General features: G+C 37.9%; 1 protein-coding gene and 1 long non-coding RNA gene across 2 annotated transcripts in view; one reads left to right on the top strand and one right to left on the bottom strand.

The window, feature by feature from the left end:
- Positions 1–12,147, bottom strand: part of syt9a (synaptotagmin IXa) — a 70,349-nt gene that overhangs the window by 31,733 nt on the left and 26,469 nt on the right. The window lies entirely within an intron of this gene.
- Positions 3,833–9,224, top strand: LOC147832851 (uncharacterized). Its single transcript, XR_015515059.1, has 3 exons — positions 3,833–4,472; positions 4,508–4,644; positions 5,793–9,224. It is a non-coding gene; the product is annotated as an uncharacterized LOC147832851 (long non-coding RNA).

The following is a 12,147-nucleotide window of genomic DNA, read 5'->3' as shown; positions in this document are numbered from 1 at the left end:
CCCATAGGCGTTCTGGTCTAAAAAAAGAGGAGTATTGAGGTGCATTGCTGGCACGTTGCTTTTTTGAGGAACTTAAATAGACGGTTCAATAGATCAGATCAAAACTGGTCTATTGTCTAGGGCAGAGCATGTTAGTTTTGCGCCTCGCTTTTACATTGCTTAATACAAACAGGGTATATAGAAATACACAAATATTAATTACTACATAACTGTACAATTAATACATTAATGTACATTAATACATTTACAGTTACTACATAACTGAATAAGCTAAATTGGCTGTAGTGTATGTGAGCATATGCAAGAATGTGTGGGTGTTTCCCAGTGTTAGGTTGTGGTTGGAAGGGCATCCGCTGCGTAAAACGTGCTGGATAAGTTGGTGGTTCATTCCACTGTGGCATCCCCAGATTAATAAAGGGACTGAGCCAAAGAGAAAATGAATGAATAAATGAGATTAATTTAATCACAGAATTTCTACAAAGTATGTTGAATACTGTAAACTCACATCCACATCCATAACGCATGCTTATTTTCCTTCAACTATATTTGAAATATATGACATTTTAACAGATTGATATTTTTCTGATCTCATAAGTCTTTGGTTAGTTGTTTTGGAAAATATAAACAGATGTTATGATGTTAAAGAGCCCATATTATACATGAAATAAGGTCATATCTTGGTTGTAAGGGTCTCCAACAACAGTCTAATATGCATGCAAGGTCAAAAAACACTTTCATGGTCTTATAATCTGCATTTATTTTTATCTAATTATCCCAGCGACTCCTGTATGAATCGTCCAGTGATTCATTTGTTCCCAAACCCCTCCTTAGCGCGAAGCTAATCTGCGCTGATTGGGCCGATGACAGTCTGTCGCGATTGGTCGACTGCCTTCAGTCAGAGAGGGAAATGGCCAATAGCTAATCAGCAATTTAAAAAGTAATCACAGTTCATACACGCTCGATAGTGTAGGCGTGGACTTTAGCTGCCACACTATGGCGAGTGGATAGTGCCACGGATAACCGAACGAAGGAGACAGTCGTGTACTCGCCAAACCACACACACACAAAAACACACACACACCTCCGGATGACAACGCTCCCGCTTCAGCCCGCACCCGCCAGGTTTTAGCCTGAGAACCCGCTCCGTTTTCTGCCCGCCGCGCCCGGTCCCGCTAGAGCGGAGAACACAACCAAATATCACCCAGTATACAGTCCAGACAGCCAAGCTGTCTGTATAGACACATACACACAGCACAAAGTACACAAAGCTCGTTCGTTCGTTCGCTCTCTCTCTCGCTCGCTCTCTCTCTCTCTCTCTCTCTCTCCCCGCGCCAGATTTCTGCGGCGCGGGAATACATTTCCGAATAAATCGCGGGAGCAGAACTCTAGCACGGAGCTCCATAAACAAACAGCACGCGTCGCGTTTTTAACGTGACTTTGCACGCGATAAGATAATATATCCAGTTAACCTGATACAGTACACGCGGTTACAAGTAACAAATCACAACTAAATACATTTGCAAGCTAGAGTAAACGAGGCAACAACTTTAACCGCACGTACTTACACTTGAGAAATGTAGGAAGAAACCCATCCTGACGTCCATCAGTTACTCTTTACTGATCCTTCCTTTAACAAACTCAGATGAAGTATTCTTTGTAGCATGTAGCTTCCAGAAGTTTCCAACTGCTTGGCTATAATGCTGATGTTTCATCTTTGGGTAGAGACTCAATATATCCATCTGCAGTGTGACTTCAATCGACCGGCATGTTTGTGTGCGTGTGTTTGTGGGTGTGCGTGTGTTTGTGGGTGTGTGTGTGTGTGTCTGGGTTACTGCGTCAGAGGGCGGGGCCTCAGGTTTGAAATCTCCCGGGTTTGCGCGTGCACGTGAAAAACTTTGTTTCGTTCGTACGTCATGGCGAAACACCTAATGAGTCGGTATCAAGGCGACTCGTTTGAAGCACTATGATTCGACTCTTTTATAGATGAATCAACAGTTTTAAACACTGTATTCTTACAGATTTAAGCCTTAGCTGGATACTTCACTTCACTTAGAGCTGTGTTACACACTACATGGAGGGGAATTTTCAAAAACCCATAATATGGGCTCTTTAACATACTTTCTATATGTATTTATGTTTTGAGTTTTACTGCAAATGTCACATCCATAATGCTGGAGTTTCCTCAAAGGTTTTTGAGTGTACTTTTAGCATCAAAATATATAAATACAGTTGAAGTCAGAATTATTATCCCCCCTTTGAATTTTTTTTTTCTTTTTTGAATATTTTCTAAACGATGTTAAACAGAGCAAGGAAATCTTCTTAGTATGTCTAATATTTTCTTTATTCTGGAGAAAGCTTTATTTGTTTTGTTTTGGCTAGAATAAAAGCAGTTTTTAAATTTATAAAAACCATTTTAGGGACAAAATTATTAGCCCCTTTAAGCTATTTTTTTCTTTCGACTGTCTACAGAACAAATCATCATTATACAATAACTTGCCTAATTACCCTAACCTGCCTAGTTAACTTTTTAACCTAGTTTAGCCTTTAATTGTCACTTTAAGCTGTATAGAAGTGTCTTGAAAAAGATCTAGTAAAATATTATTTACTAACATCATGGCAAAGGTAAAATAAATCAGTTATTAGAAATGAGTTCTTAAAACTATTATGTTCAGAAATGTGTTGACAAAATCTTCTTTAAAAATTAAACAGGGTGGCAAATAATTCAGGGGGGCTAATAATTCTGACTTCAACTGTGTGTGTGTATATATATATATATATATATATATATATATATATATATATATATATATATATATAAGATTCTCCTAGAATTGAATTTGCATTCAGTAAAAGATCTATGCAAATCATACTAAAACTTTTTACATATCACAGAGTAGCCATTCCGCATGGTGTATTTGAAGCTTTTTAAATGTGAGACCATGTGAACTGATGCAGGTGTGTGATTTGTGTTCTGAGTGTGTTCTGAGTGTAATGGTGTGCAGAAATGGCTGCATGTGCATAAAATAAATAAACCTTTGGAACAGAGCAATCTGATGAATTAGTTCCACACAACCACTGAAGTTAAAAACAGATAGACCAGGACTGCATTTCCCAAAACAACGAAAAAATGCGCAGCTGAACTATTATAGTATGATGCATCATTTGTGAAAAAAATTATGTAGTAACAAGTGTTTCTCAAAACTGTAATTGATTTGTTGTAGATCAATCATTTGAACCACATTAGTTATATTGTAAAACATCCTTAATTCCACTCTAAACGTGGTGGAGCAACTTCTTTAGAAAAAAAGCATGATTTTTTGTGCTAATTATATTGTTCTGCACAAACAAGCATTTAAAAAAATCCAATATTAGTTTTAGTAAAAAGATGCATTTGTTTTCCATAATACTTGAAACACATGTAAACGGTAATGGTCTATGTTTCCTTTACAAATATTATTGAGAATACTGCATATTCTATTCTAAAACATAAAATCATATAGCTAACATGTTTTCTAATATCATATGTGAACTATATAAATTGCTAATGGTTGTAATGCACAACAGGTTATTTATTAGGAAAAAAAGTCATACTTAATAATTGTATTAATAATAATAATAATTATTATTATTAATATTATTATTATTATTATTATTATTGTTATTATTATTATTTTCGAGAGTCTATTTTTTCAATTTGACACATTCAAACCACTGCAGAAATGTTCTAACTAACCAACAGGCCCATGCCATGTATTTCTTAATAAATAACCTACTGTATATAAATTACAACCATTAAGTTATGCTATGTTTTTTTTGTTTTTTTGTTTTTTTTCCCAGGTTTTGGAGACGTAACGTAAATTTCACTTTTAAATAATAGGTCACATATAGCTTTTGTCATGATTCATGGCTGCGTTAAAAATGTCATTAATGTTTTTAAAGCGCTATAGTCAATATGAAGATTGACAAGACTTGTGATTGCTGTTCTGAGTCATCCAGTGCTGTATGTCTTCACAAACAATATTATTAGCTATTAAAGGGCACCTATGGTGAAAAATCTACTTTTCAAGGTGTTTGGACAAACGTGTGTAAGTTTAGTGTATAGACCGTCATATTGTGGTGATATAAACACACACACAGTCCTTTTTTTCAATTTAATAACATAAAAACGGTGGACCAATTGGAGCGGTTTTTAAACCGACTGCAACTTTACGTAGAAGAGCGGTCCCCCCACCCACCAATATTGATTGACAGCCTCGCATCACGATCATATCCTCAGTTTCTTGTTGCACATCTGCCATTTTCAGCATGTAAGTCAAAGCGATATTACAAATGGAACAACAATTCTCTATTTTTTTTATGAAAGGCTCATTGGGCTCAACACAAGATCAATATCCTCCACATTATCGCTCTAATCGGAATTATTGCTTGTACCTTTTACGTGGCACGGCGCCGTGCATTTCGGAGATCTGGGCGTGGGTTTCTGTCGGGGTGCACGCTGTTGTGTTAGCCCTGGTGGAGGCTTGTGTTTGGAGTTCTGGAATGCGTGGCGTGATGTTTCGGGACACTTCATGTTTCTGCCACGTCACTGAGTGTCTGGTGTGCCGTGTCAAGGCACATTCGGTGCCTCAGTCAAAGTTAATTCAGGCCCCGTGTACACTGATGCGTTTTAGTTTGAAAACGCATAAGTTTTGCTACGGTTACGCCATCCGTCCACACTACGCCGGAGTTCTCGAGCGCCGAAAACGAAGCGTTTCGAAAACGCTGGAGAGGCCGTTTTCATTCTGAAACGCTGCTGCTCCGTCTCAGTGTGGATGGGGAAAGACGGAGACATCTGAAAACGGAGGCGGGGCTGCAGACATTCGCCTCTCTGATTGGGGCTTTTCCTCAATATTAAGTAGCCTAACACACAGTTCAGTCCTGAATCTTCTCCGTGTAAGTTCAGACTTCGCAAGTTTGATCAAGGCTGCATCTCTTCTTCTCAGTTTGATATGGAAAACATACCGAGGACACGCGTCAATCTTCACAGGGAACCGTGTATTTTATAACTTCATTCACATCACCTTGGCTACGTTGTTTCACTTTCTCAACAATAAAATGTAAACTTGATATAAGGAACTGCCTATTTTTATTTTAATATTAACAACTAAACAGACAGCAGAAATGTTGAGGCGTCGTGCTGCATGAGCGTCATCTTCACTGTGTGGATATTTATAACAAAACGGAGCCGATAACAACTGCCTCCTTTCAATTTCAGTGAAAATACGAAACATCCCCTCTCTTTTGCTGAATATCAGTTTTAATAATCGATAATGGCCATTATAAAAGTATAACATACAATAAGTTTATACATTATAGGAAATAAAGGCAAGCGATCAGTCAATATACAGAATGTAGGCTACGTGGTTACATTAATCATTAACTTATCTCTGCGCTCAGCCAAAACACGTTACCTGAGAACAAGTAATAGATTCCAATGACCAAAGTCAGGGAATATGTCGTTAGATAAAGACAACAAGATGAATGAAATAGCCCGTTTAATAAATATAGTGAGATTAGATCCAGCGGGAGATGCTTGATGAGAAGTCCGACTAGCAGAGCTCTCATCTGGGTAGATGGGCTCCAGCGATTGCCAAAGTGTGTGTGTGTGGTCACGTGATGTGCGTTTTCAGCGTTTTGGTGTGGACGGAGAGCAGTTCAGAAACGCTGGGTAAAACGCGAGTGTGGACGCGGATCGTTTTCATTCTAAAGCGCCGTTTTAAAACTAAAACGCACTAGTGTAAACGGGGCCTCAGTGTGTGCGCTTATTAGTCTCGGAGTAAAAGCTTGGCTGTTGTACACAAAGACTATACAAAGACACGATGATTTTTGTACTCTGCTTGGTCTGTGTCCGAGTTGTACATGTACGACTGAATGCTTATCCTAACTTAGCTTAGCTTCTCTCTCTGTCTGTCAGCCTGTCTGTTGCAAACACAGAGCATGGGAGCTCTTGGCTCCGCCCCCTTGTAACGTTGGGCGGGAAGCCAAACTGTAAAGCAACACTCCCCTGAAACAGCAAACTGTTTAAACGCCCCCAACATGACACTTTTTAACACATTATAATAAAAACATCTGAGCTGGGTGTTGAACTGAACCTAAACTGGCACACTCAGAAGAACCATAATATTAATAGTAAATCATTAAAAAGGGGGAGACTTTGTGCCCTTTAAAGTTATATTAATTTCAACAGCAACACTATCGCAAAATACCCAGCTGATCCAGTCGTTGCCTAGCGACATAAAAACGTGCAGCGCACTGCTTTTTTTCTTGTCAACAAAAAGGCAGTGAGGTCCGCCTCGCGTTTTTCAACATAATGGCGCGTTCGGTGTGATCGGCCCCTAACGATGGTTTTCAGAAATTCACCCGAGGAACTATGCTTCTAACTACAGCTCTAGGGGTGTGGTTGCAAGCATACAAGTTTGCAACTCAGTTTACGAATGTTTGTTGGAACGATGGATTTGGGAAATGGCAAATTAACAAATGTTTGTAATGATGGAACTTGCGACCTTGGTTGGCTAACGATGGAAACGCACCCCAGAGCAGTTTCAAAAAACTTCCAATAAAGACTGCATATATCGCAAATACATAGCAACAAAACAGATTCAAAGGAATAGTTCACCTAAATATGAACAAAAGAGTCAATACAATTCAAAATAACTAAATGAATGACCCTAAAGCCATTCCAAACTTTTCCTGTTATTATATCACAAACATTGTATAATACAGTTTCAGCATATTTAGTATGTAACACACAATTTGTATGGAGGATGATCAGTGTAGGCATGCTTTAGAATTTGCTTTTAATTGTATCTTGCATGCATGAGAGCAAGAACGGCATTTCGGAACAACAAGAGAGCAAGTAAATGTAAACAGTATTCACAGATTCTTGATGTGTGACAATGTGTTTAAAATAGCAACCCCACGGGATGAAACAACCGTGATGTCTGATCCTGTACAGACATTCCTTTCTAAACAGAGAATGCAAGCCACTGATCGCACAAAGAGGTCAGAGAAGCAGACAGAAGCAATCATCTTTGCCAATTCAAAAGCCATTTTCCCAACACCCCCAGTGCTATTTCCCTCAGGGAGAGGTAGCACATACTTACAGAAACGATCTCAGGGGGATATGTAGAGATAATGAAGAAGCGTGGAAATTAATGGGAAAAAAGGGCAAAAGTCAGTTTAAATAGAGAATAGGCCCATTCTAAAGCGAACTGTACTTATGTAACCGAAAATAGCTGCCTGCCCCAGTGAGTCTCCAAAGATGCCTGCCGAGTGATCTGACTTGAATTGAAAGAGACTTTACTTTAGTTCAGTTCAGATCATTCTTAATGAATTCAACTGCAATAAGACGTGTTAGTTAAAGGTGTAATAGCTGAATAATAATTGTTCAGTACATGATGAGAATATATACAGTAAGGATCAGACACCATTAATTTCTTGTTCTCATGTAAATCGTGTGACTGTAAAATCATAAAAGTTTAGGGCTCCATTTTAACGATCTGGGCGCAAAGTCTAATGCTGTGTTCACACCAGATGCGGTACGTGCAGATAAGTGATGCGTCAAATCTGCTTCATTCGAGCGTCAAATTAGACGTGGATTCGCGTGATGGGCAGGGCTTGTGCCTTCCCAGTGACACTAGCTTCGTTGCTAAATGGCTAACATGGATTTTATTGAGATAATAGCTGTGTTTAAGTGCTTTAGGAAGTCTGAAAAACAGTTTTAATTTGTTTGGCGCAGTTTCCACTAGCTCCACTAGACCCAGTCTGAAGTGCACCCAGCACTGTGAGCTCAAACTACCTGGATGATTAAATATTTTAGCCGTGCTTCAGACTAAGCCGAGCCCAGTTTGATGAACTGTTGTCCTGTGTCGGCAAGAAGATTTCCCCCTGGGACACCAACAACAGTCGCCTACGTCATAATCACACCCTTACATAAGAAAGCTCCAGACTGGTTACGCAGTGCGAATGTCCGCTAAAGTTCAGATTTAATTCAAACGCCTAATTCAAGCGTATCGCGTTGCAGGATGTCTTTTTGTGTCTTTGCATTGACAACATGTAAATCACTCGCGCTTGACACTTCTTCCATGTCTGGTGTGAACGCAGCACACGGCTCAAAAGCATTAAGGGCATGTCTACATCCACTTTTGCTATTTTAGAGACGAAAAACTGTCTAACTGGGTTGTGCTTATTCTCTCAATGAGTTATGGGTGTGTTTTGAGTATAGCATGGTCTAATCTCCCACTCCCTTTCAAACAAATAAATGAACAATAATAACAAAGTGTGGTCAAACAACTGAGTTATATCCAAACACATGTCTTATTCTTATACCGCATACAAAAAGGGCAAGCTTTTATTTGGTTAATGACGAAGTCTTTTTTATTTACTCAAAATAGCAACGCGCCAACAATGCTCGTTAACACACCTCCTTTCTAGACTGTCCTAGCCATGAGTCTACAAAGGGGTGCAAATAGATTTTTTATTAAAACAACATGTTGAAAAACATAAATAATAGGGTTGTGCTGGTCTGAAAATAGCAGACCTTGTGCTTTATTGCGCCTGGTGTTTCCCTTAAAGTTTTTAATAGCTCATTTATATTTTCTCTGTATGTGGCATAATTTGAAAAAAAAAAAATAGACAGGCTTTTAACAAGAGAAGAAAGCAGAGAGCCATGCATGGCCATGGAGTAACATTACCTGATATATGTATAGCTTGTCAGAATCCACATTGTATATTTTGAAATCTCCAGCATAAATTTGTAATGAGGCAACAGATGGCTGTTTGAGTTGAATGAAAATATAAGTATAGTCATATCACGCATCTCTTTCTGTGTTTTTTCTAGAGTTAAAAACAACCGCAAATAACTTCAAAATCTCACCTGTTTATGCTAAGGTTGATATTCACAATAAATAACTCAGGAGCAGTAATGGAGGAGCAGAGTTAGTTGCCTAAACATAGCTCATCGTGAGGCTCTTATGCCGAGTTCAGACTGCATGATTTTAGCCCCGATATTGACGCTGACAGGTTTTGAGAAATGAATGTCCGAAATCACGAGAGGGGTCTGGATGCAGACCTGGTGCAGTGCAATCTGAGCTGCATCCAATGCTTTCTAATAGGCTCACCTCACCTCACCCGTAACCCTACCCCTCACAGTGACATCACTCGCTCCATTTGAGTGCATTGTGTCTGACATTGCATCGCTGAGTGATGCAATCTCAGCTTGCATCATAATGGCTGCATTCAGACAATATTGGAAATCACAGGCAAATTGGTGCTCGTTCACGCGAGTAACAATCACAAAGTGTGAACTGTCATAGATGCCATCTGAGAGAATCGCTGATGAGTCACGGACACCCATCAGATATTTGGCCTGTTAAGTAGCTGGAGCTGTCAATGATTCAAGTCATGCCATGTGAAATGTGTTCTGATTGAAAATAGCATTGACGATCACCTACAGCTAATGAGTGAGTAGCATCCACTAGTATGTGTATCTGCAGCCCAGCGATAAGCTGGGGGAGAAGTTAAAAGTGTTTCTTTGTCTATTTGGACCCAAGAAATGGAGGAAAAACTAGTGGAAATTTGGCAGGAACATTTGTGTCTGTATGATTTGTCATCTGAGCAATACCACAGCAATCTCCTATTGTAAAGACATGCAGTGTGAAACCCCTGTCGCCGATCCATCTTGCAGTGTAAACAAAGCAGCAACAAAACACTACCCCAGATAGTCATGCAATATGACATGACTACTTTAAATACAAGCAGTCTGAACTCAACATTACTAGGTATTGTCATTTGACAAGACATCTACTCACTCTGATCAAATATTTTGACAACTGATGTATTATTTGCACATGTATTTTACTGTACATGTGTGAGTGTCATGAGAAAGCCATAAGCCAACAGCAGTATAAGAGCAGAGCTCAATAATATTCATGAGCCTTCCAAATAAGGTAAAAAGGAACCAGAATTGAGAACCACTGCAACTGATATCAAAGAACAAATTAAGCATTCTATGGCACCTATAATATTAATTACATTATTTTACCAGTTGCTATATTTCTTAAGCCACGGTCACACTAGAGATTGAGCTTGCACATTTCGATAACACTTTACAAAAACAGTACATGAATAATGATGTAATAATATGTAAACATTACTTTATTTTGAATTAATGATGAGTTGATGAGTTAATACATGTGCTAATCATGAACTAACTTTAACTACAACATGAGTCAATGTAATGAGTAATGTATTAATTCAAAAGTTTAATTAAAGTTTAAGCTAAATGCAACCATTATGATCTTGAGTCTTACTTAGAGGGGCACATCACCAATAACTCATCCTTAACTACTTATCAACTCCTGTGTTTAAACTGCTCATGTTGATGTTGACTGAACACTTTTCTATTGTTAATCAGTGTTTATGAGTAGTTAAGAGTGGATTAATAATGATGTGCCCCTCCAAGTCATGCCATAAATATATATTAACATATCATGATATCATGATGGTTAAATTAAGCATCAACTAATGTGGTAATTAATACATTAATTAACAAACGATAACAAGTAAATTAAATAACAAAAAAAATAACAAGTAATTAAGGTAGCCGTTTTTCACAGGAACTCTTCGGAGTCATATTGTTGTTAAAGTTGGTTAATGATTTGCATATGCAATCATTAGTTCATGATTAATTAATGTTTAGTTTACATATTAGCACATCATTATTATTGTACTGTTATTGTACGGTGTAACCCAAAATTATGTCATATGGTGCTGTAAAAAGGGAAGGGATTAAGCAAGTTGATTATGCTTTAAAAAAGTGAGTAATTGCTCCATATTTTTAATTTCTGTACAGAGAGGTCATGTTTTGACCTTCCATTGGTCTCACACGATCACATGATGCGATTTCGCAGGTCTGAGTTCACCAAGCTTGAACTTGACATGAGTCATGAGGCGAAAAGTGTAGTGTAACCATGGCTTCACAGGACTTTGTTTAGCTGAGGATGGTGGTGATTAAGTGAATTAAGCAATAGTGTGTTTTCAATTTTAGCACACACACACACAAACACACACACACGCACACACACACACACACACACACACACACACACACACACACACACACACACACACACACACACACACACACACACACACACACAGCTACCTTTAAAATGATGCCTCTACACCAACTTTACCCCTAAACACAACTCTTTCAGGAAACTATCTGCATTTTTACATGTGTCAAGAAATAAGGTAAATATTTTAATATTATTGTTATTAGGGGTTTAATGGTTCATGGGTAATCAGTAATCCATATTAATCACAACCCACAGTTTGGAATGCATGTGACCCATGGATTACTAACCTTTTTTTTTAAACTTGTAGTTTAATACAATATGTATATCAACTGCAGAGAGAAATCACCTCCCACGTAATTTAAATCATGTGAATGAAAGCAATTTGACTTCCCTGTAAAATATAATGATGACGGAAAAAGTTGAGGTGGGACCTTAATGATTTCTTAGGTTATAATTAAAGGTGTTTTCTGACACTGTTTGTTTAGCCTGCATTAATGCATTTAGTGTAAAGCTGCACAGTTAAACATTAAAAGATTGTGATCTCAATTCAAACCCTTGAAACATGAATTATAACTGATAATGGTTTGCATATGTTTATTAATCCTTCAAAACCAAATCTGCGGTTAATAGAGAGAGATTCAGTTCTTACACGTTTTCAGTTAGTTACAAACAATTAAATAACACAGAAGTACTGGGATAGTTGAGATAGTTTATAGTTGAGATATAAACACTGATGTTTATGGTAATAATTAAAATCCCTGTTTAATGGAACTTGACACTGGTGAGTGTTTAAGCAATTACAATGTGTAACCAATGAGTGGCGACAAACAACTATTAAAATTATGTCACTGAATAGGTTTTTAAAAATGATCCACCTATAGTGAAACATGAAGTTTTATGTGTGAATTGTTAAATCATTCATTGAAAATAAATATGGCATATTGCACAAGATGCACATTTTATTTAGCATTATCAGCAACAGTAGCAAAGATCATTTTTCGTATTGAATATTTTCCTTTTTTTTCAGCTG

Source organism: Danio rerio, chromosome 18 (genome assembly GCF_052040795.2).
Source record: "Danio rerio strain M-AB ecotype USA chromosome 18, GRCz13ab, whole genome shotgun sequence".
Classification (NCBI taxonomy): Eukaryota; Metazoa; Chordata; class Actinopteri; order Cypriniformes; family Danionidae; genus Danio; species Danio rerio.
The sequence above is the reverse complement of the archived record's forward strand: the minus strand, read 5'-3'. Positions and strand labels throughout refer to the sequence as shown.